The sequence below is a fragment of the Macrobrachium nipponense genome, chromosome 40, assembly GCF_015104395.2.
Source record: "Macrobrachium nipponense isolate FS-2020 chromosome 40, ASM1510439v2, whole genome shotgun sequence".
NCBI classification, from domain to species: domain Eukaryota; kingdom Metazoa; phylum Arthropoda; class Malacostraca; order Decapoda; family Palaemonidae; genus Macrobrachium; species Macrobrachium nipponense.
Genome location: NC_061101.1, coordinates 17,511,531 through 17,538,953, shown reverse-complemented (window position 1 = coordinate 17,538,953; position 27,423 = coordinate 17,511,531). Strand labels below are relative to the sequence as shown.

Below are 27,423 nucleotides of genomic sequence, written 5' to 3'. Positions count from 1 at the left end.
CTCTCTCTCTCTTGCCACAAAAGATATGTATGTCATAGTGGTAACTCTCTCCCTATGTTTTGCTGGAAGCATTAGAAGTGTATGTACATAAATTAACATTTCTGAGAGAACAGAGAGATAAACACACTCTCTCTCTCTCTCTCTCTCTCTCCTCTCTCTCTCTCTCTCTCTCTCTCTCTCTCTCTCGCTATCTTTTACTGAGATGAAAGAATTTTTATGGTACTATTAGGTAATATGTTTATTGATATTTTCAGTTAATAATAATAATAATAATACAGTGGCCCCTGTAATCACGGGGGATGTGTACCAGACACCCCCCCCTCCCCCTGCGAATGTTTAGAATCCGCAAATAGTTGGAACCCAAATAAAAACGCCGAAAACCGCCTATTTTAGTAGGTAAATCTCAAGAAAAACCCACTACAAATTTTTATACATGGTTTTTTTTAATAGTTTTATCACAAAAAGTGCAATTTATGATGAAATTTATTAAAAAATTAGCTATTTCAGGATATTTCTCGCAGAAAATTTAGCAAGTAGGCGAATTTCCCATGAGTAATGGGTAGATATGGTCCAGAGAGAAATCTGTGAAACCAGAGAATGCAAATACAGGGGGCCCACTGTAATAATAATGTACTTCCCAGAATGTCCTGGGAAGTACATTGGAATGACTACAATGCATCTTGCTAAGAGAAACTCCTGTCACGCCCAAGAAGGGGCCATCAAGAATCACACCCTCACTAACCCACTGAGAGTCTCCTGCGACTGTATTATCCGAAACACCAAGATAATAGAGAGAGCACCGACCCTAACCGTCTGCGCCTTCTGGAGGCGTTACTCATTCAGGAGCTAAAGCTCTCCATGAATACGATACAGGAGGCCTTTTTGCTCCCGACCTGCATGTGAAGAAACGCACCAGTAACGGCAAACAACACTATATCGCCGCATGAAAACGCCCCAATTCAAGAAGAAAACACCAAAGATGACCTTAATACCACGAGTAATACCAGCAGTGACATCACGCAGCCATTGAGCAATGAAAAGGAAGCCCGGTGTGATGCCATGCAGCTGAGAAGATCGGCACACCTGTTGAGCATGCTCTCGGGAGCTAGTGTCAGCCCGCAGCCAGGCAGCCAACGTAAAGCAGCTCGCCATTCATTAGCCAATGAAAATGCAGTAGCATGAAGGCCCCGCTGCATCGCCACTACATAAGCATACAGACTCACCCTCTCACTTCAGTCCATCGCCTACCTCCGCCTAATCTAGAGTCTCAAACGAAACATCGCGGCCCCACAAAAAGAATCAAATTGAATTTTACTTTTAATAAAATCTATGGGGTATACCCTGAAAATTTTATTACCGCCCCCAGCATTTTTAATAAAATTAAAATCGACTTTGACAATTACCTATTTGAAACATGCCAACCTTTGGTGCTTGCTCACCAGTTTAAGCAACAATGAGAAACAATACTAATTAGAAAAATAAATTAACACAGCTGAGGCAGCAATTACTTTTAACAAAATAATAATAATGATGATGATAAAGATATAACTGTAATTTTAAATGAAAATTCTTCCCTACGTCTTTCTGTCTTTCTGTGTATCCATTCCCCTTCCTCTCTCAACTCCAGAGAAGCTTGGAACTCGGAAAGCTGTCAAATATGACAAGTAATGTGATAGGGAAGGCAGCAGTGCCATATAATGGTCAACGATTTTAATGGTTTTTATGCAATGCTATCTCTCTCTCTCTCTCTCTCCTCTCTCTCTCCCTCTCTCTCTCTCTCTCTCTCTCTCAGCAAAAGAATTGATAGACTGACAAATAGATACTTGTTCAGCCCTCTCTTTTCTCTCCTCTCTGAAAAGATATATGTATTTATTTATGGGAAGGGAAGAAATGTTGCCTATAGAAGTTCATTTCAATCTTTTGATATCGTAAGGAGTTATTCTCTCTCTCTCTGTTATTGGTTGTTTATATATTAATAATACCAATTCAATTGTTATATTTGATGTAGGATGATACTTAAGTATACATTTGGCATTTGAACTTTCAGGATAGGCAAATATAAGCATTTTTAGAGGGGAGTCCCAACTATTCGCGGGTTTTGAGATATTTGTGGGAGTGTCTGGTACCCATCCCCAATAAATATGGTTGGAATACTGTATAGCTAATCAATGCCAAAGTGGCTACCAAAAGTAAGAATACTTCACCAAATGCCAGAGACATTGACTGAGAAGATTCTAACAGATTCTACCAGATTCAAATTCCGCAGCTGCTATAAGACCCAATGTTACGGTTATCAGAAGCAGAAAAACAACCGTCTTGTTTACTGAGTTGGTTTCCATGCTTCGCCGGTAGTGGGGTGGGGCAGTTGCTTAACCATAACAAAGTAGCGCTACCATGAAGTTCAAATTTTAGCTGCTGCATATAGTGAAACTGTGGCTATGTAATCACTTGGTAAGTTGCATACATAAAACTTGCTTTTAATAAAAAAATTAATTTTCTAGTCATCATAAAACTGGAAATTCCTTCTTCTCATGAATGATTGTTTCAAAAGTGAGGGAACAGGAGGCTGTTGCCTCCCAGAGAGGTTATATAGGTTCTGTAAAATTGTTGAACTCTGTATTAATACATTATCAATACAACACTGATTTAAATGTCAGTAAAATGTAAATGTCAGTAAAATTACCATACCAGAGTGAGAGAGGGGGCCACAGGAAGTGTGTAGCATTTTGTATATGTTAAAATGAAACTAGTATTTATTGTATTTTTTATAGGAGGAGTGTGCATATTTTACATATCATGCAAGCTAATTTGACTTGAGCAGCTGCAGTGAGCTACATATTTGTTAGGTTATGTTATACAGTACTGTTTTTAAGTATCTTTTTAAGGGCAATTATTTTGTATCTATATATCTGAAATTGCAGGATTAGCAAGTTGATATTTTAAACTGAATTATGATATAAAATTGTGATTAGGGATAGCTATTATTTATATAATATACATTAAACTAGGCAAGTTGGTTATGGGATAAAGTGTAAGCTATATGTAAATCTTTGTTACTCGATGGATTTTGTTTTATTGATAGGGGCTGCAACAACATGAGAGTCTGTAATATCTCAAAGTATTAATTGCATTAACTTGAACTGATACTATTCTCTTGTTTTTCAACCATTTTCATTAAGTCATTCACACACACTTACTAGGCCTAGACCTACCTGTCTGATTGAACAGATTTGACATGATTTTTTTTTTATATATATCTGAAGGGATCAAATTTTGTCAAAGTGAAAAATTAAATATATTTTACTAACATTTTGCAAACCAATGATTTTCACTAAAATTATAGTCCAAAGTTTTGCACAAACGGCCTTACTACATGTTGATATGAGCTTGTTGGAGAGCTGTACATGTGCTGGAACCCAGTACAATGGTACCTTGAGATATGAAATTAATTCGTTCCGAGGCGGCCTTCGTATCATGAGCTTTTTGTATCTTGGACCGCATTTTACATGTAAAAGGGCTAATCCGTTCCAAGCCCTCCAAAAACACCCCAGTAAATTTCATAATAAAGCTAAATTGACCTATAAACAATGAAATACTACAACAATTTGGACCATTCAATACCTAACTTAATATGTACTGCTAATATACCTGTAAATAAAGTTATTAGTGTACATGGTATACAAGAAATACTGTATGTACATACGTACGTATGTAGTAAAATGTGGAAGCTTACCTTTCGAGTGAGGCTATCTCCGAAAGTGGCGACAGAGGAGGAGGACAAATGGCAGATACTTACATACACATAACTTTACGAAACACAAACAAATGTAAGGAAAACATAAACTAAACTTTACGAAAAACATTAAAAACTGTAACACTTAAACTTTAAAAAAAATTAAAATTAAATTTTTTTTTCTATTTTTGATTTGTAAATTTTTTTTTTACTATTTTATACTTTACATTTTTTTTTTTATATATACAAAATTTAAACTTCTTCACCACTTTCAATTTCTGTTTTTTAGTATCACTACGTTCTCCTTTTTGCTACGTACTCCTACTAAAGGCCTCTTTAAAAATAACTATCCAAGGAAAATTGCTTCTGCCTACTTTTGACAGTGTTCCTGAAACGACTCGGGCAAACGTCATCGAACTGTGCAAGCATATGACCTGTGTAAGCCTTTTCGGGGTGTCTCTTTTCTATGAATGATTGCACCTCATGAAAAGCAGCTAGAGCATCCTTAATATCTGCCGTTGTCATAGAGTCGTCGTCCTGCTCCTCTCCGCTGCTAGAGAACTCCTCTTGGACGACGTTATGTTGCATGGCCTCCAACTCCTTCAGGTCATCCGTCATAAGTTCCTCTTGGTGCTCCTCGAAAAGGTCATTGATGTCGTCCTCGTCGACGACCAGCCCCATGGACTTGCCAAGTGCAACGATCTCGTCAAGATCTGGTTGCGAAACAGTTTCAGGATCGTCAACTATTCCTGAATCTGCAGCACCAGCTTTGCCCAATTCGAATCCCTCGAAGTCTCGGGCGGATACGGCATCAGGCCAGAGTTTCCTCCACGAGGAATTCAAGGTTCGCCTGGAAACCTCCTGCCAAGCTTGGTTGATGAGTCGGATGCATATGACGATATCGAAATGCTCCTTCCAAAATTGACGCAAGGTGAGGTTTGTGGTATCGGTGATGTTGAAACATCTCTTGAAAAGATGTTTTGTATACAGCTTCTTGAGTTCGATATCACTTGCTGGGGTCCATGGGGTGGAGGAGAGGGATGGTGTTAGGCGGAAGATAAAGAACCTTGATGAAGGAATACTCCGCTAGGATATCTTCCTCAAGGCCAGGAGGGTGGGCAGGGGCATTGTCCAACACCAGCAGACATTTCAGAGGGAGGCGCTTCTCTTCGATGAACAAAAGCCTCGTTACCCAGGCTTTCGCATTAGCCCTCCACATCACTGGAAGCTTCTCCTTAAGCATTTTGTGGGCCTTGAAGGCTCGAGGAGTCTTGGAATGATAGACAAGTAGGGGCCTCACCTTGCAATCCCCACTGGCATTGGAACAAAGTGCGAGCGTAAGCCTGTGTTTCATAGGCTTATGCCCGGATAGCTTCTTCTCTTCCTGCGTGATGTACGTCTGACGAGGCATTTTTTCCAAAAAAGGCCAGTCTCATCACAGTTGAAGACTTGCTGAGAACTGTAGCCTTCATTGATCATCATCTCGTTGAACGTCTTTTTAAAGGCTTCGGCCGCTTTCATGTCCGAGGTGCCGCCTCCGCCCATGCCGCATCACCAAATGGATGCCAGTCCGTTTACGTAATTTCTCGAACCACCCACCCATGCGAAGCCTTGAAGTCTGGGTTGGCGTTGATGTCCCTTCTCCTTCGTCGTCTTCGGCCTGGGCAATCAAATCGCCGAAAATAAAGTTGGCCTTGTGGCAGATTGCCGTCTCCGTTACTGTATCGCCAGCGATTTCTTTGTCTTTTATCCAGACAAGAAGAAGCCTTTCCATTTCATCGTGCACGTGGGTCCTCTTGCTGGACAAAATAGTGACGCCCTTGGAAGGTGTAGCTGCTTTGATGACATCCTTCTGCTTAAGGATGGTGCCTATCGTTGACGGATTTCGGCCTTATTCCTTGGCGATCACACTCAATCGCATACCAGCTTCATACTTCTTGATAATCTCCATCTTCGTCTCCAAAGAGAGCATCCTCTTTCCGTGAATTTCAAGTTTCTGGGGACCCATGACTACGTTTATACTGTACGTGATTATGTTATGTAGTATTTATATGTATGTAGTAAAGTTCTCACACAACACAATAAAGTATACTACAACGAAATCACTTAACAAATTTACATTAATAAACGAAATCGTTAGAACGAACGAATACAGCGTGCTTATGATACCGACGATGCCGTTCAGTGGCCGAAAAAGGATGCTGCTACGTAGATGCATCATGGGAGGGATGCTGACCAATAGGAGAGAAGGATCTCATGGCAGTGACTAGCATCAGGAACCAATGTCAGAGCGGGAGGATGGGGGCAATGTCTACTCAGTTGGGCGGCGCGCGAGTTTTTCAAAATTGTTATCGGTGGTCCGGGTGAATCTCGGACTTTACAGCAATAACCTTTTGTATCTTGAGCAATTTTCGTATGTAGAGCCGTAAACTTTGTCGTATTTGCTTTCATATCTCAAGTTTATCGTAAGTTGAGCCTTTCGTATCTTGAGGTACCATTGTACTGCTGTCTCCCCTACCCTTCCAATCTCCCTACCTACCCTGTCCTCACCTTGGGCAGACAAACTGGTTCGGAGGAGGAAGCCAGACTGGTTTGCAGGAGGTGGGTGGCTGTGTCATGTCCCCTACTGTCACCTAAGTAAGGACTTAGTGTCTTTTGTAAATCATGTTATGTGATAATTGACATATACAGTCAAACCCCAGTTTTCGCTGGGGTTTTGGGACCACAACCACCAGTGAAAAGTTACCCCCTTCTAAATACGCTTATAACTGGCTATTTTGATAGTTCAAATACCAAATATACCTTAAACTAAAATGTTTATTACTGCACCCATTTTAATAGTTCAAATACCAAATGTACCTTAAACTATTATCCTTCACCAAATATATTTCATTGCAAACTTTTTATTTTTAAAACTTCATTTTTATAGGGGCCTAAATGCATTTTTTCTTACAGCTCAGATAAAATTACTGACATGAAGACAAAAACTAAGAAGTTGGAAGACGAATACAAGTGTTGGAAGTCATTATTAAAAGAGAGGAAACTTGCATGCCAGTCTGCAGAAAGGTTAGTACAGTTTTCTCTCTCTCTCTCTCTCTTTGTAAAATGGATAGCCGTATGTTGTATTGTGCCCATGATATAAATATTCTGGTAGTGTAGCTTCTGTTTTTATTGGTCTCTCTCAACCTAGCTGTCCAATTTATTTACTTAAACTTTCACTAGCTCCATTTTGAGAGCTTGATTAGAGTTTTGAGTGAGTTCATTTTGTTGCCTTCTCGGCCAGCTTGTGAAGACTACCTGTGTTCTATAAATATATTTTAATTAATACAATCAATAAAAATTAACACTCAGTTAGTAGTAGTCAAGTAACTCTTGCATAGCTAGGGACCAGGTTGTGGGAATGATGGTAATGGCATAAATGGTAATGTATCACTACAAAAAATAAAGCTTCAGAAAATTACTTACATTTAAGTAATCAGACCTGTATATGATATTGTTCAAACGCGAACAAAAACCTGTTTTAACAAGAGGATAATTTTCTAGCTCCCAGCTGGATCCAGTTAAAAATTGGAGATGAAAAAGCAAGGAATTTTGTGAGATCTGGCAACGCGTGTGTATATTGGGTGAAGACTGGTCAAAGACTGTGCACCTACGCTACCATGTTCAGTCTTTTTCTTAACTGCCTAGGTGAGAGTTGCATTTGCCCTCTTGGCCATTTACCCAGTTCTTTGCCCATTTTCACTGTATTCATTGTCAGTCTGTGTGTACTTGTGTTATGGCTTCGTCTGCTTCTCGGCCTCGCCAACATATGTGTCCGGGAACTCTAGGTTTCCCGTGTTCTTGTTTTCTGGATTCTTCAGCTACAGACCCACACTCCACATGCAGTTTGGAGGTGTCCAAAATGGCGGCTCTCTGGTCGTCACTTGGGCTACGGGGTTTACCCTTCTTGGAGGATTTGCTGACGCATTTCATGGATGCTCACCTCCCCCCTCAGGTCCCCCAGCTCTCCCTCCTCCCCCAGGCCATCTCTACGTTGATGCCCAAGGTCAGCCATTTTGTATTGCTCCGCCAGTGGGGCCTGCTGCTAGCTCGGGTGAAGGGGAGGCTGTGACATCTCTCTCAGCACTGCTAGTGATGTCACTCACCAATACCATCTCTCCCAGTCCATCAGTGACATCACTTCCATTGATGATGGTCACTCCCGTTCCCTCAGTGTGTCTCTGTCTCCCTGCTACGTCGGCTGGTTGGGGCTGCTGTGCTGCCTCGCTCCTCTGTGTCGTCATTATTTGCTCCTGTGACGTCATCGCTGCCATCCAAGACGTATCCTCTTCCTTCCGTGTCGTCTGCGTCCTCTCTTGGTGATCCGTCTGAGGCTTTATGTCAGGCGGTTCTTAAGAGATTGGACTCTGTTTTGGAAGATAGGTTTGCTGCCTTGTCAGCTGAGAAGGCAGTGACGAAGTGTGTTGCGTCGCCTCCTCGTTCTTCTGCTTCTGCTGTACTAGGGCCTATTCGTTGTCGTAAGGATCTTAAGGCGCATGTGAAAAGATAGAAAGTTGTGAATGCAGAAGTAATGCAACCGGAGTGTTTACCTCCCCCTCGCATTGGTCCTGTTCGAAGTTCGACTTCGAGGAATTCTAGTTCTACATCAAGAGTTCGAGGTGCTTCTCTGTCATACGTATGTGTATCTGCTCCACGTGGACACGTACCCAGACACATATGTGAGTCATCTATTGCGAGTGTTCGTAGTGGTGTTCCTAGTGTTGTTGGTTCATCGCAGGAGTTGGAACATGGCCCCAGTCTGGACAGGTCTGCTGGGCACTTCAGGTTCTTTAGTTGCTGGGTCTAAAGTTATTTTGCATGAGGAAGGCATGTTGGATAAGCCTGCATCTTCTTCTCGTTGTTGGTCCCCATTGCCAGAGCAGAGGGAAGGAGACACGCAAGAGTTTTTGTCTTCCTTTACCAAAGTAGTTGATCTCATTCGTGGGTTCAACAATTTGGAGAGTAGGACTTAGGCTCGGTCATCTTTCAGTCCTACTTGCTTGGAAGTCTTGCTGGGGGCTACGCAAGATCCTAAGTCATCGTTTCACCTTCCCTTATCGCGGCATGTCCAGTCGGTCTTGCAAAAGGTGAACGCTTCTGTGTCAGATTGGGACGGGTCTCTTCGTTCAAGGGGTTCTTACAAGTTGCTTCCTCCACCACTCATGAGGCAGGAAGTATTATGCTACGAACTCTGTCTGCATGTTGCCTCGTCATCTGAACCCAGACATTATACGTCTCTAGCCAGGGTTGACTTTGGAGCAGGTGAGGTTGGTGGCACTGTCCTTGTCTCTGCAGAATGCCTCGGCTTTGGAGTCCACGGCAGCCTCCATGTTCCAGACTGTGTCATGGTTGGACTTGTGGTCGACAGCCAAGATTGCATCTGATAGGTCCCCAGAAAGATTGGTGAGTGCTTCTTCTCTTGTCAGTTTGTTGCAGTCTTGAGGACAAGGCGTTCTCGTATCTCGCACATCTTAGTGTCAATTTGTGGGCTAATCTTCTGATCAGAAGGGACACAGCATTTTCCAGGATGGCAAGATCGGTTGACCCTGAGTCCTTGTTGGCGTTCAGGAAGGGGGATCTTTTAGAATTTCAGTTCCTGTTTCCTGGGACTGAGCTGGAGGACATGATAGACCGACTGCAAGCTGACACGAAGGACAGGTTGGTGCACCAGGCTGTGTCCAAGTAGGAGTCTCATTCTTGGAGATGTCCTGCCCTCTTCCTCCTCTTGTTCAGCAGCAAGTACAGAGATCGTCGCCTAGTAAGCCATCTAGGAGTTCAGTTTCGGTGGGGCCCTCCCATTCGTCTCAGCCCAAATCAGAGAACCAACATCCTTTCGGTCCCGCTCTTACCAGGTCTAGGAGGGGCTCCAGGAGTAGAAATAAGGGGGGTTGTCGATAGGTTGGGCACCTCTCCCTCTCCTTTGCCATGGGTGGGGGGTGCCTAGCAGGCCAGTGGGCCAAGTGGCAGAGTTATGGGGCAGAGAAGTGGGTAGTAGATGTCCTTCGGGTAGGGTATTTACTACTGTTCGACTTCTCTTCCCCGCTCTTGGACAAACCTCTGCTCAGGCAAGTGTATCCCTCAGACTCTCCAAAATTCTTAGCTCTCCGGGAGGAAGTGCAGAAAATGCTGGGCAAAGGTGCAGTAGAGGAAGTAGTGTGTCCGTCCTCGGGGTTTAACAGTCACATCTTGGTGCCCAAGGCGTCAGGGGAATGGAGACCTGTGATCGACTTATCCACCTTGAATAATTTTGTCAGGAAGATGAGGTTCAAGATGGAGACCCCACGATCAGTGTTAGTAGCTGTGAGGGAAAACGACTTCATTGCTGTCGATAGATCTAAAGGACGCGTACTCCCAGATCCATATTCATCCAGAAAGTTCCTTCGCTTCTCTCTCGGAGACAAAGTCTTCGAGTACAAATTCCTGTGCATTGGGTTGACCACGGCCCCTCAGATGTTCACAAGAGTCTTCTCTCTCGTCTCAACTTGGGCTCATGCTCAAGGGATCTGTTTGCTGAGGTACCTCGACGACTGGTTGGTCTTAGCAGGTTCCAGAGAGAAGCTGCTGCAGGACAGAGATCATTGCTTTGGTTTTGTCTGGAACTCGGCATCTTGGTGAACCTAGAGAAGTCAAATCTTGTACCCAGTTAAAGGATTCTCTAGGCAGGGTCATCGATACGGCAGTCTTGAAAGTTTTCCCGTTGGATCAGAGGTTTGAGAAGTTGCGAGTAGTAGCATGTTTATGTCGCAACCGGATCAGTCAGCTCATCAGTGGCAGATTCTTCTGGGATTTTTGTCTTCCATAGAGAAGCTGGTCTCTCATGAGTGGCTTCATTTTCAGTTTCTGCAATGGAGGCTGAGGGACTTCTGGTCTCCAGTGGGGGACTCACCCTTGATAAGGGTACCTCTATCTCTAGAAGTGAGAGATCTTCATTGGTGGTTGGACGACCAGAATCTCTTGAAGGTTGTTCCTCTGCGTTCTCTTCCACCGGACTTTCTTCTGTTTTCAGATACTTCCCTCGCAGGTTGGGGCGCTCATTTAGGCGGCCTCATTACTTCGGGCAGTTGGAGTTTAGAAGACAGACAGCAGCATATCAACAGTTAAAGGCAGCCTTTCTGGGTCTGAAGGAATTTTGGGAGAAAGTAAAGGGACATTCTGTTGTTCTCATGCCGGACAACACCACGGTGGTTGCTTATGTGAACAAGCAGGGGGACTGGTTTCGCATCAACTTCACGCCTTGACAGTCGAGGTTCACCAGTGGGCAGTCAGCAATTCGGTGGAGCTCTCAGCCAGATATATCCCAGGCAAAAGGAATGTAGTCGCGGACAAGCTCAGTCGTCGGGGTCAGATCCTAGGCACAGACTGCCAGGCCGTGGCAGACAGGATCTTCCAGGTTTGGGGGAGACCTATGCTAGACCTCTTTGCGACCCAGTTCAACAGGAAACTGGAGGTATTCTGTTCAGTGGTGTCAGATCCTCTGGCATTAGCAGAGGACGTGTTCCAACATCCCTGGGACTACCTGGAGGTGTATGCCTTCCCTCCGTTTTGTTTGATCCACCAAGTCCTGAACAAATTGATGAGTTTGCAGTCTCAGGATGACATTGATAGCTCCTCTGTGCCCGCAGGCGGATTGGTTTCCGCATCTGCTGTTGTTGTTGGAGGTGCCAAGGGAGATTCCCCTGTTGCCGCATCTTCTTTGCGAGAAATATTCCTGCGGTGCCTTCCTCAGGAGGTGAGGGTGCAAATTATGGAGGCAGACACACTCCTAATGGAGAAATTGGTGAGCATCACACATAAACTCCATGAGGCCACCAAGGCCTCCAAGCTCACTGCAGCGCCTGCAGCCTGATAGAAGAGACGGTCAAAGAGGGGGGCACACACGCAATGCGCACGCAATTTGCAGACTCACACATTCACAGATTTCTATCGGGAACAATTTCCCTGCATTATTTGAGGAAAATTCACCTATTGCAATACACCCCATGAACACCTGAATTAGCCCTAATCCCAATTAGCCTGAACTGCTCTCAATTACCCATCCCACTAGTGGTAATTTTGTTTTTAACAGCCAGCGTTGCCAACGCTGCAGGTAAAAACTTCCTTGAGTTACCATCACTGACGGTTGGCAACGCTGACGCAGGTGTGTGTCATTACTCTTACCTTCCTCAATTGGTTTTTGTTCGCGCAGCGGTAAGGTTGTTGACCTTCCACAGTGCGAGTTTGATCCTTGCCCGACTCTCTCGGATGGTTATTGACAAAGAACGCAAGATTTACGGGATTTGTTTCGTTTGGATTTGGATTGCTATTGATATACAACAGATAGAATAGATAAGGCATCTCTTCCACCCTCCACCTCAGCGCCGGCAGCTTCAACTCCGTCTTTGATCGCTGCGATGCGCAGAGGCCACTGCACATCGCTCCTGCTCTTCATGCAAGAGACGTACGAGTACGCTAAGACACGATAGACACTTGATATGCCAGGTATGTAGGAAAATTAAATGCGATGTGCAGACACGGTGTGACGAATGCGCAAACTGGACAGTTGAAGAGATGGAGGACTATATCTGACATCGCAAGTCGCTGACCAGTAAAGGAAGCAAACGCAAAGTAGATTCAGCGTTACCTCTAGGATCGCAAGCTCCTACAGAGCAACCGAAAGAGTTAGCCAGTGCTGAGATAGTTAAGCAGTTAGAAGATAGGATAGCAAATAGCATGACTACTTAATTATGAGTCTTTTCCAACAGTTTGCTGACAAAAATACTAGTAGTGTTAGGATGTCTAATCTTGATTCTCTTTCAGCTCCCCTGCCTGTTCCAGAACCAGCCCTAACGGATGCTGAGGGTAATGAAGAACCACAAGCCTCCAAGTGGCCAGGTTCTGTCGGCCCCCTCGGCGCGTAGCAGGCAGCAAAGGACACCCCCCCCCCTTACAACCCCCTGGTAGTTTTGATAATCTTAATTTGGAAAATTTTAGCCAGGATCAGTGAATAGGTGTGACTAAGACGATAGGGTCCGAGTTAGGTATTGAGGACAAGCTTGCGAGCGTGCAGTCGTTCTCCTGGACGGACATCGAGTTTGGGTTCGTTGGGATCCAGCCTTAAGGCAGACGTTTCGCCGTCTTCTCTTCTGTTTAGGTCCAGTTCAAGGACACAAGTAAAGTTTACGGTTCCAAAAGTGTGGGATCCTGTTCCTCTAACTGTCAACTATCTTTCCTTTGTCTCAGAAGATCCTACTTCAGTTTCCCCTGTATCTGTCTTCCCTAGCCCTTCTTCTAGTAATGCGGACCAAGGAGCCCCCATTTTGGGTGTTCTAAAAGGTTCACGTAGTAGTCTGATTGACTTGGCAGAGAAAAACGCAGATCTTTTGGTTCTCTCTAAAGGCTATAGGCTTTTGGTTAAAGGTTGCATTATCAATGGTATCATGAACATTAGAGATTACATATGTGACACAAGAATGTCCAGAACTTTTGGAGGACATGCTACAAGACTTTCAAGGAGGGTCAAACTAAGTGTGTTATTTGTCCCTTAAGAGAGTGTCTCATGCCGCCTCTGGGTTGTCCGCAGTTCTTTCTTCCGCTCCCACACCCTCTGCTTCTCCACTGTTAGTTTCCTCTATGACGCCATCTTCTTCTCCTGTTTTTCCTGCAGCTTGTGCACCTTCTACCTCTCCTACATCTTCGATCCTAAGCCTTCCTTCGTCTCAGGTAAATTGCCAGTTTCGACTATTTCGTCGTCTTCGTCTATCTCCCTTACTCCTGCAGTACAGTCAGCTTTGGTAAGCGATCTCTCCGGTCAGGGAGGAACATAGACCTACATAACAGGAGTTCCGGGTCCTAATCCATGGCTTATGCACGATTTCACTCTCCCGCGGCATAAGGTAGCTCAGAAGGCAGCAGGGATATCTCAGGCGCTACAGGTAACACAAAGTTCCGACCTACATGCTTCTGCTCCGCCTAGTTGGGAAGCAGCACGTTTGAGCGACGTACAGCTGTCAGCTACGACGATCTCCGCTGCGGACCCTCCCGGAGTAGCCTCTACCCCTTTCATTCTTCCCTCCTCTTCCTTGATCCAGTCACAATCGGCTCCGCTCGCTCTTCCTTCAGCAGGGCATAACATAGTAGGTTCGTTCCTGGACAGGGTTCTTTCGTACCGAAACAGACGGTTTTCACCTCTGGACTTTTCAGCCCCTCCTCCTCCTCCTCCTCCTGGGGCTACTATTACTCCAGATGTGGTGAGAATGCGGCAACCAGGATTAGTGGTAATCTGGCAGACATTTCCTTGCTGGATGGACTGCACTCTGTTCCTCCGTTTGGCGGCTGCGGAGGAGGAATCGATTCCAGAACTTCAAGATATTCCAGTCAACTTGGGTTGTCCTCTGGCTAATAGCAACGATTATAGGCGTATGCTGAAGTATGTGACTGCTCTTTACCCGCAAGCGAGAGCTCCGGACGAACCACATGCATTGAACCAGTCGTTAATTGAAGCATTCTATGCTACTAAACCAACTCCTACACCTTTCTCGTGCGGTTTGGTCTGGTTTGACCACATCAGACAAGCGATGCAAGAGGCAGATGGCAGGTTAGCTGCAGCAGTAGCTGCCAATAGACAGGACATTTCGCTTCTCTTGCTGTGTAAGGCGATCTATGCAGTCCGGGGTAACCCTTTGGCAGGGGTCAGGTTGCCGCTCAACGAATCAGTTGAGGCAATTCTGTGTAGGTCTCCGGCAGCGTCCAGACTTGTAGGAATCTCGCTAAGAGAAGTGGGAGTGTTAGAGGATGCCTTGCGTAACCAGACGGAGGCCCTCTCTCACACACTGGGGTTTTCTGAAGAATGACGGCTACGTTCCTTCAGATCTGGGGCTGTTCGACAGCTTGATAATGTCCGTCTCGATGGGTTTAGCACATCAGGCGAATGTGTTAACTTCCTCTACTATGTTTGTAGGTTAGAAGAGGTGGAACTTCTATCTGAGCCACCTTCCCCCTCATTATCCGGACGTACACAAGAGTACTTTACTTAGAGCTCCCATAGCTTTAGCAAATTCTCTATTTAAGGAGGAAGACGTATCCAATATGGCTAACTTCGTGGCTTCCAATTCGGCAGTTGAATCGCAACAGGCCATGATTAGAGTAGCAGCGCAGGGCTTCCGGTCACCTAGAGGAGCATGTAGGGCTTCCCCTTCGAAAAGAACGTCTTCTAAGTCTCCCCCTAGGGTGCGCTTTGCGAACAGGGCGGGGTCAGGCTCTTCCGCACCTTTCGCTAAGTCTTCGTCGGCTCGGGATTTTACCAAATAGGAGACATGTCCCTCGTCTGCACAGTAGGAGGCTGTCTAGCCCCTTTCTACCAGGTATGGAAGGAGTGGGGAGCAGAGGATTGGGTGGTGGAAGTTCTGAGGGCGGAGTATCGGATCCCCTCTCACTCCCTTCCTCATCTTTCACGCTCTCCTGTATACCTTCCGAGTTATTCCCCAAATTCCGTCAGAGGAATAGCTCTAGCAAAGGAGATTCAGGAACTCTCGGAGAAGGGGGCGCTAGAAACAGCTAGAAACTTTGCAAAGAGTTGTCTAATTCCAACCCAATCTATGACTTATTTTGGGATGAGGATTCTCTCTCTTCCTTTGAAGGCTTTCCCATCAGCGGAGAGAATACAGTCAATGCTACAACAAGTGGACCTGTTATGGCCAAGAGGGAATAAACAGCATCATTCTGGAGAAGTCTCTTAGGGAGAAATGTCCTCTCTGTCCCTTCTGATACCCAGGGTCTCGTCTCTGGATGCGTTTCGCTACCAGAGATGTCTCAGGATCTCTGGGACTTCCGCAACGAGAACGCAGTTATAAGCTGGAGCGATTCTTGCCTGTCGATCTTCTGTGGTGGTTAGAAGAAGAGCACCTGACACTCGGAAGATCCCTAGTCTCCCTCATTCCTGACGTCCATCTATATACAGATGCCTCGAATCAAGGTTGGGGAGCAACCTTGGAGGGAACTCGGGCGTCAGGCCTTTGGAGGGAACGGGAACGAGAGGAGTCAATAAATCTTTGGGAACTCAGGGCGATAGAAGCAGCACTCAAATGTTTCTCAAAACTAGTACACAACAAAGTGATAGCATTGTTTTGCGACAACGTAACAGCGATCTTGTACCTGAAGAATTCCGGAGGAACAAGATCAACAGAACTAAATTTAGTAGCCCAAAGAATCCTGAGATTGTGCGAAGACCAAAGGGTGTCTCTCCTTCCCCAGTTTGTACTGGGAAGCCTCAATGTACTGGGCGACTCATTAAGTCGCTCATGACAGGTACTGAGAGGAGAATGGACCTTGACGCAAGATGTAGTACGTCAGGTACTCCAGAAGTGGCTGGCAACGGTAGATCTATTTGCGATGAGACTAAACCATTGTCTGCCGATATATTTCTCACCAGTAGTGGATCCATGTCGATAGGAACCGATGCAATGCCACAGAGCTGGGACCACATGCAGTTTTATGCCTTTCCACCTTTTGGCCTCATTCATCAAGTAATCAAGAAACTGAGGGAGAGCGTCAAGGTGAGTTTGACACTGATAGCTCCCTTCTGGACACAACGCCCATGGTTCCTGGAACTTCTGGAACTCATCACGGACGTTCCCATGTTCCTTCCTATTCGCAAAGATCTGCTCAAACAACCACACTTCCACCACTACCATCAGAACTCTCACATGCTAAACCTAGCTGCATGGAGACTGTCGAGCGAGCAGCGAGACAAAGCGGACTATCTAAAGAGGTGGCTAGACAGCTTTCTTTCAACTTAAGGAAGTCAACGCGGAAACTGTACCAAGTCAGATGGACATTATACAGGGGATGGTTTTGGAAAGAGGTCCATTCTATTTCTAGACCTTCAATTCCTAAAATAGCAGATTTCCTCTTATTCCTCAGGAAAGTCAAAAGACTTTCACACTCGGCGATAGCAGGCTACCACTCTATGCTCAGTAATACTTTTAGATTTCACCTCCCAGAGATCTCGACGAGCAGGTGTATACATGAACTAATACGATCCTTTAAGATCGAACGACCAGTATTACCGAATCGGGCACCGCCGTGGGATTTGTCGGTAGTGCTTCGTTTACTAAGTTCCCCAGAGTTCGAACCAATCGAGAATCTGACGTTAAGACAGTTAACTAAGGTTCTTCCTCACAGCATTAGCAACAGCAAAGAGGGTGAGTGAGCTACAAGCAGTATCTAGGCTCGTCTCGTACAAAGGAGACGATATTTACTTGTCTTATCTACCGGAATTCGTGGCGAAGACAGAGTCGAAGGCGAACACACTCCCAAGGTCGTTCAGGGTTCTGGCCTTGAGAGAGTTCGACATCGGAGATCCTGAAGAGATGTGGTTATGCCCGGTACGAGCTCTAAGAGTATTTCTGTCCCGGGTAGAGAAACTTGGTCCTTGCCCGCAGACACTTTTCATATCTCCTCGAAATCCTTCGCGGCCGTTCTCAAAGAATGTGATTAGATTCTTCCTAAAGGATTGGTAATTTCGCAGGCTCATGTAGGCTTGCATTCGGTAAATGCAAACCCAGTACTACCGTGAGCGCACAGTATTCGGGGGATGGCTACATCATCTTCCTTTCTCAGGGACTACTCAGTGTCTTCCATTCTAGAGGCGACCTCTTGGAAGTCCGTCTCAGTTTGTACTTCCTTCTATTTCAAAGATGTTCAGTTTGCTTCATCGGAAGGCTACTCTTTAAGCCCATTCGTAGTGGCGAATTCTATTATATAGGTTAGGCTGGTGAAGGTATAATACAATTAGGTTTAGGGTCTTTCTGACACTAAGATAGGGAACCGCTCGGGTCCCCAGAGGCCTGGACAGTGTTACTAGAATAGGTTGAACGTAGTCAGGTACGTTAGTAGTCATAGTCTTCTTATGAGAGTCCGAGGGGTGCTCTCGTAGGCTAGGCCATCGTGTCAGTGCGGAGATTACATCGTAATCTGGTCGTACGCACTCAGCAACCAAAGGATTACTGAGAAGGACTTCGGCTCTGCACGCTGCTTCTTGCACCTCCATACATGAGAGGCTATGAATAGCCACATGGGAGTCCCATCATATTCCTTCACATCCCAAAGCTTCAGATGAATCCATCTGGGAAGAAGTAGACATAGACAGTACTGACCTGACAGACGATCGAAGTACTCACCCATATCATGTATCCCCTGACCAAGGTACTGAAGGGGAAGCCGAAAACACTTGACGTGGGAAATGCCGCAGCAGAGGGCGTTCAAGCAGACAGGCAACCCTCACCAGAGCCACCACTTTAGCATATCAGGTTCCACTGCCCCCCTGAGACCTACCACTGATGCTAGCAATGTTGCTTGTGGAGCCGTACTTGAGCAGATAGTAGATGGGTCCCCCCCAACTTGCATTCTTCAGCCACAAATTGTCAGAACTCTTGGTCTCTCTGGCATGCCTGATGGGACAACACTCCACAGCATAACAGCATACAACCCTGTGGCCAATGTAATGGCAGAAAGGGCCCAGCGGCACTAATGGCATGGTGTACCAATGAAAATTGGAAGGCGCAGCTGCCCTGGTCCTGCTAAGTCTCCGAACAGCACCAAAACAAACGGCAAAGAATCTCCTCCAGGAAAAGTCTAGAGAAGCACTGGCAGTACCAGGGGAATTTTTCCTATGGAACCAGATGACCGAGATACGCCCCTTAGAAGACTGGGAAATAGTGAAGGAGTTCACGCCCTGCCAGAAGACTTTCACGAAACCTGGGAGGAGAGCGGTAGACGTCCAAGAATTCCTCCACAAAAGAAGACTTCAAGCGAAGAAATCGACATCCCAAGACGAGGTTGAGGTCGTCGGGGGGGCCAGACAAAGGACGACACCCCGGCAGACCCGCTGGACGACTCAGCAGTCAAGACCGCCCCCACAACCACAAATATCAAGAACTAGGGGATGGCTCCTGACACCAAGATATCATGATTAACATTGTACAAATCTTTCAATTATTCATTATTAATTATTAATAATTGTCTGGGGAGGGGTGAGTACTTTACCCATTAATCATGATCATGTATCTCATCTAATGCAGCAGCAAGAATCACTTGTATATATTTGTATGTAGAATTTCCTTGCCTTTTCACCGATATATAATTCATCAGTGTATGTCCATTATGTCTTTTGTTGGGCTATTGTTTATTTTTTATTAACTGCTAAAAAAAAACAAATTCTCCTCTGTGTGAGGGACTTGGGGGTCGGGCACTCCGTTTCCATCCTCACACTGCTATGTATATCGCGTGCCCAGGTAATATATCAGTTAATACTCAGTTCTGTCTTATTCCGACCTCACACTGTAAGTGAAATAACTTTTTATTTATGTTTTGCTGTGTTTACATTAATATTTGAACTTTGTAAATCATTGTGGAGAGAGAGAGAGAAAACTGAGGTATGTTGACATTGGTAAAATGAATCATGAAACGGCTGTTTGTTCCGATACGTATAGAAACCCTCGGTCCTTTAACAATAGGAAGGTACTTAGCGGCAGCTGAACCGTGGTAAGCTTCGAACAAGGGGGTTTGGTAGTTAACTACTTGTCCGGCAGTTGGCGGTCAGCTCGACTGCGAGGAGAGGAGTCACTTTGCTTTCGGCCATGCTAGTGGATGGACGTGCGCCTCGTCTCTCTGCCCGCTTCTGTCATATGCTTGGTTTGCTTCACTGCGTGAAGACTTTTTTGCTTTTCCTTTTACTGTGTGGTAGTGCAAAGGGTATAATTAAGTATGTGTGTGGTTTTTTGTTCATACAACGCTTTATTGTTATGGATATGGAACCATGAGAGCCAGAGAGACCCCCCCTCGCCCCCCCATCAGCCGCAGATTGCCCCTGGTGTGGAGGGCCGTAAGTGTGGGGCCTTCCGATCATCTGTAGAGGTTGATCCTCATGGTTTTTGTACTCTGTGTAGAGGGAGAGAATGCTCTCGCACCAAGACATGTAATACTTGTGTTTTTTGGTCGGAGGAGCAGTGGGAGCACTATGGGGGGAGGAAGAAGCCGTGCATGCTGGCCAAGGAGTCGTCGGAGGGTTCTCCAGCTACGTCCTTGGTCACGGACACGTCTTCCTCTTTTCTCCCTCCATCTCAGCTCCCTCATGGCTCCTTCCCCTTTGGGGGAGGTTTCTGACTCCTCCTCTCTCGATCAGTCAAGCGTGGAGGGCCAAGACCAAAATACCCTGACATCCAGTTGTACTCGAGGTCCTCCGTTCGCTCGGGGTGGGAGCTGTCTCCCCCCCCCCTTCCCGGTGAGGGGAGACCCCCACTAACTCACCCGACTTTTCCTTCCTCAGACTTGCTTGCCATGGGGTATGATCTCGGACAGGCCTGGTACTCGCTGGGCTGCAAGGGACACTGACGGTCCGGGGGCTGCTGAGTCACTTGGCAAGAGGGGCCATGCCGGTAACACACGGGCCGACCACCACGACTACCACAACAGTGTCCACGCCGGGCGGTGTATACTCAGCACATAGCCACGGTGACCCCGACAGTCTCTGTGCAGGCACCGCTGCTGGAGGTTTCGATGCCCGCTATGACGCCGCCACCTGGGTTTGCCGCTCCTGCTACAGCCCCGGACTTACGGTGTCCCAAGAGCTCTCCTCTTGACCTGCCTCCTGTGCAGAGGATGCGGCTGGTTCCTGCCCCACCACCTGTTCCTGAGTATGCTGTCGCTCCAGCCCTGGTACCAGTTCCTGCTGCTGTCGTTCCTGCCCATGGTGGTGCTGCTCCTACCCCAGGTCCTTCCGGACAGGTGCAGTCGGGCCCTGTTGCTTCGGTAACTGCCCCGGCTCCGTCCTGGATGGAAGACCTGACGGTGGTGCTGAGGAAGCTGACAAAGAAGAAGAAGAGGAGGAAGGTGTAGTTGTCGTCTGCCGCTGCTTCCCCTTCAACTTCTAAGGCCCCACAGCCGAAGAAGAAGGTTGCCCCCCCCCCCCCCCCCCCCCCGAAGGCTGGCACTGGGACCTCTAAGGGGTTGGGACTTCCGTCGGTCCTCCTGTTCCCTTCGTGGGAACGGGTCCCGTCCCTCCCTCCGCAATGGAAGAAGAAGACGGGGACCGGAGGAGTGCCGGTTAACATCGGTACCTCCTCACCTGGCGCCAGAGGTTCTGCCTCGACGCCAGGTACCGTCTCAGCCTCTCGTTCATGAGAATCTCCGAGTGTACCGTCACCTGCAGGTGACCGTACAGCCAAGACCCAGGCAACCGAGTCCGCTTAGCACCAGGATCCAGGCACGGAGCAGAAGACTGGCGGGGGTCGCTCAGGCGACTCTCACCAGACCAGCTATTGCTCTCACAGCGACTCGCTGGTACCCAGGGTTGACGTGTACGGTGCCCAGACCACTCGCTGGGCTGAGGCGAGGAAGCGGTCCCCTCTGGTTGCCTGACAACGGACTCTGCAGGTCCCCTGACCGGGCGGAGAGGGGTACCAGCAGCAGCTCTTCTGACGCTCGGGACCGTCGCCACTGTTCTCGGTCCAGCCGCTCGACCAGGCCTGCAGCCTGATCACCACTGCGGGTTGGGCGATCGCCTGCAGCCCCCTCAGCACACCGGTTCTGCCGGTGGGCGTGGGGGGAGCGTCAGGTCTGCCTCTCCGATCCCTTCAACTTCCTCAGGCTTCACCGGGAAGAGCGAGGCGATCAGGAGTGATCCCGCCGCGACGCCCTACGAACCTGGCACGGACCTCGGACCAACAGATCGTACACGCAAGTGGCAGGAGGAGACCAGGAGGGGTCTGTCGTGGTTCCTCCTGTGGAGGAGGAGTGTCTCAGGAGGCATTCTCGTTGACGGGCTTAACGGTCCATCTCCACAGGATGCAGTCACTCCTGAGATCCAGAGGTCGTCACTAGGGTAATTGCGCTGATTCATCAGCACAACGACCTCGGAGAAAGATCGCCGCTCCCACCTACCGAGCCCACATCAGGCTTGGAGTCATTCTGGGGAGCTAAGAAAGAACCCAGGACGGACGGTGGGCCTGCCGCGATCGGCCTTGGCTGACAGCATGCTGAACCAAGTGGACGCTCTCGTCTCCAGACAGGAGGGTTCTCTACGGTCCGGTAGGTCTGCCAAACTCCTTCCTCCACCTCTACCGCGACAGAGGCGCTTCTACGTGCCTTCAGAGGACCCTCTGCCGCCCAAACAAGGTTAACCTGGAGCTAGCTAGGCTAACTCCGGGGGTGTCTCTGCCGCAGCTCCTGTCGGAGAACCTTTGGTTCTCGCAGCAGGAGGCACTTGCCTTGGAATCTACCGCAATGGCAGCATTCCAAGCAGTCTCATGGCTCGACCTGTGGTCCCTCACAGTGTTGAAAGCCGCGGCCTCCTTGGGGAACATCACTCCTGAAGGGGACCCGGCTTTTGTGAGACTGTGCCAGTATGGAGGTAGGGCCATCGCCTACCTGGCCCACCAGATAGCTAACCTGTTGGCCAACCTGGTTCTCCAGCGTAGAGACGCTTTTCTCACCCGAGTGACCAGGGCGGCTGGGCGTGAGGCGGCTCTGGGTCTTCGCAACGGACTGGTGCAGAGTTCCTCCTTTCTCTTCCCCAGGGAGATGGTGGACGCTGCGGTGGAACAGTGGCACACTGACGTCAGTGACCGTCTTGTCCACCAGGCAGTCTCGAAGGTGGCTGGGCAACCTCGAACAACTGCGGCTAAGCCCTCTAGAGCTTAGCTAGCGCTTCCCTCTGCAGCCAAGACGGTCGCCTCGTCGAAGCCGAGAGGAAAGACTCTGCCTTCGACTTCTGCTGTAAGGAGTGACCGTAACCAGCCCTCCTCCCAGTCCTTCTCTCGAGGAGCATCTGGGAAGAAGAAGTTGAAGAGAGGAGGGAAACGCTTGGGACGGCGTTGCCCCCTCACCTGCTGCCGGAAGTGGGGGTGGTTGCCTGGCGAGCCACTGGGCAACATGGCAGCGCTACTGTGCGGAGACCTGGATAGTAAACATCCTTCGGGAGGGATATCTACTACCCTTCGAGTCTCAGCCACCCCTCACCTCCAACCCGGTCCATCTGCAAACCTACGTTCCTGGCTTGACCAAGGACGTGACGCTTCGGCAGGAAGTAGAAGCCATGCTGAGCAAACGTGCTGTGGAGATTGTATAGGATCAGTCGCCGGGCTTCTACAGCCGTCTCTTCCTAGTGGAGAAGTCCTCGGGGGGCTGGCGTCCGGTGATAGATCTCTCTCCCTTGAACCGATTCGTTTGCCAGACTCGGTTCACGATGGAAATAGCATGTTCAGTGCTTGATTCCATCAGGGAGGACGACTTCATGCTTTCGGTGGATCTGAAGGACGCGTATTTCCAGATACCCATCCATCAATCCTCCAGGAATTACCTCCGCTTCAGCCTCGACGGGACGGTGTACCAATTCAGGGCACTTTTTTTGTTTGGTCTCTCAACCGGCCCACAGGTGTTCACAAGAGTGTTCACACTGGTGTCGGCTTGGGCCCACTCGGTAGGGATATGTCTCTTGAGGTATCGCGACCGATTGGTTAGTCCTGGCGAGCTCCCGCTCGCAGTTGCTGCAGGACAGAGATCGACTCCTCGAATTCTGCCGTGATCTGGGAATCGTAGTGAATTACGAGAAGTCAGATCTCGAGCCCAAGCAGGAGATGAGGTACCTGGGCATGTTGATGGACACAGTAGCAGGGGGAGTCTTCTCCGCAGATTCGCAGATCAGCAGGTTCAGGGAGGCAGCAAGACAGTTCCTGTCTCTACATGGGGCAACCAGCTCAAGCAGTGGCAGGTCGTGATCGGTCACCTGTCATCTCTCGAGAAGCTAGTTCCTCACGGGCGTCTTCACCTGCGGTCTCTTCAGTGGAGGCTAAAGGAGTGTTGGTCACAGGCAAGGGACCCTCCCTTCTTCCCCGTGTCCCTCATGGAGGAGGTAAGGCAGGACCTAGCCTGGTGCTGGACGACGGGAACCTCGTAAGAGGAGTGCCTCTCTCTCTCATCTCTCTCTATCTCCTCTCTCTCTCTCTCTCTCTCGAGATGCTGCTCTTCTCGGATGCATCGACTGAGAGATGGCGCACACCTGGAGGAGTTGCTGATTGCAGGTGTGTGGGACCATCGTGACAAGCACCTTCACATCAACGTCCTGGAGCTCAAGGCAGCGTTCCTCGCTCTCCAAGAGTTTCCGGGACGTTTGGTGGGACACTCGGTGGTGTTGATGAGCGACATCACCACAGTAGTGGCGTACGTCAATAAGCAGGGGGGCCTAGTGTCCCTCCCGCTGCACCAGTTAACGTTGCAGGTGCACGAGTGGGCCGCAGCACACTCAGTAGAGCTGTCGGCCTGCTACATTCCAGGCAAGAGGAATGTGGTAGCCAACAAGCTCAGCCGTTGGGATCAGGTGATAGGAACCGAATGGTCCCTTCATCCTGACGTGGTGGAAAGGCTCTTCAACCTGTGGGGGCGTCCAGTTGTGGATCTGTTCGCCACCCGGCACAACAGAAAACTCCAGGTTTTCTACTTGGTTGTGCCGGACCCATGGGCAGCTGCAGAGGACACTCTTCAACATCCGTGGGACAACCTCTTCGTCTACGCCTTTCCCGCATTCTGTCTGATTCGCAAAGTGATCACAGGGCGCTGATCACCGCGAACCTTCGGATGATCCTGGTGGCGCCCAAACGACCTCAGGCCGTTTTGGTATCTGGACCGGCTGGCTCTGCTTGCCGAAGCACCGAGAGAGAGATTCCCCCCCGGCACAACCTCCTGTGCCAGCCACATGTAAAACGGTACCACCAGTCCGTTGAGTCCCTGTGTCTTCACGGCTGGCTGTTATCCACCATCTCTTGCGAGCGAGAGGCTTTTCTCGCAGCGCAGCAACAGAGATGGCTGGATACCTCAGACAGTCCTCTGCAGCTGTCTACCAGGGGAAGTGGTAGCGGATTTCCTCATCTTCCTTCGCCGGGAGAAGCTCCTCTCCGTCTCTGCAGTTAAGGATACAGAGCCGCCCTGGCCCTAGTCCTTAAACTGCGAGGTGTAGACATCTCTTCTTTCGAGATCTCCCTCCTGATGAAGAGCTTCGAGAGGTCTTGCCCACCCAGGGAACTCAGGCCCCCAGGGTGGGATGTGACTCTCGTCCTTAGGAGTTTGACTCGCAGACCCTTCGAGCCACTCCGAGAGTCGTCAGACAGGGATCTGACCCTCAAGACCCTCTTCTTGCTGGCCCTGGCATCGGCGAAGAGAGTAGGGGAACTTCATGGTCTTTCCTTCGATGTCAAGCATTCCAGGGGATGGGGATCCGTGACGCTCGATTTCGTCCCGAACTTCGTAGCGAAGACTCAGAATCCTTCGGTCCCTGATGACCGGTTCGAGTCCTTCACGATCCCCTCCCTGAAGGATTTCACTGATGATGATGCGGATGAGATGCCTGCTTTGTCCTGTGAGGGCGCTACGACACTATCTGAAGAGAACTAGGCACCTCATCTTTCTGGCTGCGTGAGGTGATCAGGAGGGCGTACAAGACAGCTGGTAGTGACAACACCCGTACCTTTCGTCCGAGAGCCCATGAACTCAGAGGTATTGGTCCAACCCTTGCGTTTCGCAAGAACTTCTCCCTGTCGCAGGTACTAGAAGGCAGGGTTTGGGCCAACAGACCACCTTCACTTCATTCTACCTTCGGGATATCACCCACAGGTCCTTGGACCCTTTTTTCCTTGGGACCCGTGGTGGCTGCTCAACAAGTTGTGTAGTCTACCCAGCACCCGAGCGGACAGCAGCATCACATCCTTGTGTGACTGCATGAATGGACGAGTGAAAGAGTGTGACTGGCTTCTCTTCCTCCTTCGTTCATCTCCTCTACCTGTGGGCAGAGGGCTGCGGTTGTCACTACGGATGCAACAGGAGGCCGATGCAGGTAAGCTACACAACCGAGCTCCATTCTATTCCTTTCAGTAGAGATAGGAGTGTTTATCCTCCACTCCCCAACAAGGGGGCCGAGTGGAAGCCAACAAGAGACAAACCCATAACTTTACTTTGGCTCTTGAAGTAGGAACTAGTTCTTGCCTTTTGCTATTTATAAGAGGTACGCTTGCCTCCCTTTTATAAATCTGGTCCAGAAGTCTGACCACTGATCCTGTGGTGCACACCCTGATCAGCTGGGCAGAGGCTAGGATCCCTCCCTCTGCTCTTACGACCAGGGAGGGAATCCAAAGTAGGACGAACACCAGTGTTCATAAGACTCAGATTCCACCCACCAAGAAGTGAGTCTTCCTATTGTTAAAGGACCGAGGGTTTGTATACGTATCGGAACAAATAACAATTTTTGTCGGAAATTGTATTCTTTCTAACTATACAAACCTGAGGTCCTTTACATATAGTCCCACCTCATGCCACCCTTCACTCTGCATTTCCTGGGCCTAAAGCAAAGTGACTCCTCTCCTCGCAGTCGAGCTGACTGCCAACTGCTAACTGCCGGACAAGTAGTTAACTACCGAACCCTCTTGTTTGAAGCTTACGACCGGTTCAGCTGCTGCTAAGTACCTTCCTATTGTTAAGGACCTCAGGTTTGTATAGTTAGGAAAAATACAATTTCCGACAAATTGTTATTTTGCAATATTGAGGGATTTTACCGTTGAAGAAAAAAATACATTCTATTGATATTTTGCTGTGTTTATATTAAAGGGATTTTGACGAAGGACGGAAAATCTATTTGGCGGGTGATTGGCTCGTGTCGCCCTATGAAAGTATCCTTAATATCATTCTTTCTAGGTAAAATTAGCCTAAAATTACCAGAGAAAAACAAAATTAAGAAAATGTCAGTAAAACTGACTCGCTCACTCTTAAAAAGAAGTGTCGGTATGATATAAGGGGCGAGTGTGGAACACTACCACGAGACAAACACCAATTAGAACTTCCCTATCAGAATCCCCCCAAGAGAGAGCTGATACCACGGGCGATGCAGCCTCTACTTACTACTACTAGAGGAAGTCACGGACAGCAGCGCCCCTAGCGGTCATCCTTAATTAAAACATAATTACATCTTGTCCTGCAAGGGGGGGAAAACGAAAACAACCATAAAAAAAGGGGTGGGTTTCATAGGGCGACACGAGCCAATCACCCAGAAATAGATTTTTCCTTCGTCAAAATCCTTTTCTGGGGCTCAGCTCGTGTCGGCCTATGAAAGAGTACCAGAGAAACAGACAAGATGGAAAAGGAAATAATGAAAACAGTTTAAAATGATGGATATAATATAAGTAAATCAAATACAGCATACAAAAATAAGCACTTAAACTAACTTATTAACAATAATAAATAACAGAATGTAGTAAACTTAAAGTACTTAAAAAATGGTAGATAATTAAAAATTACAGATATGCATGTAAAATAAGGAAAGTTTGGGATTTACTTAATTTAGGAATATTAATTAATACAAATTATTATTACATATATGTGTACCTACCCTAGCATAAAAACATAAGGATAGGTACACTCAAATCCATCATTAATACAATTAATTCAAATATATACAAACACATTGTGACTGAAGCTTATCACAAACCCAATTGGTGAATATACAAACATATTGTGTCCTAACCCTAGCATAAAAATAAGGGGTAGGAACACTGAAGTACATATCAGTACAAGGGTGGTTGTCCCTAGCAAAAAAAAAAAAAAATAAGGGACAATCCACTATATGATACAACGGC

General features: G+C 47.8%; 1 pseudogene; it reads left to right on the top strand.

The window, feature by feature from the left end:
• LOC135211960 (uncharacterized) overlaps window positions 1–27,423 on the top strand; it is a 122,681-nt pseudogene that overhangs the window by 59,397 nt on the left and 35,861 nt on the right.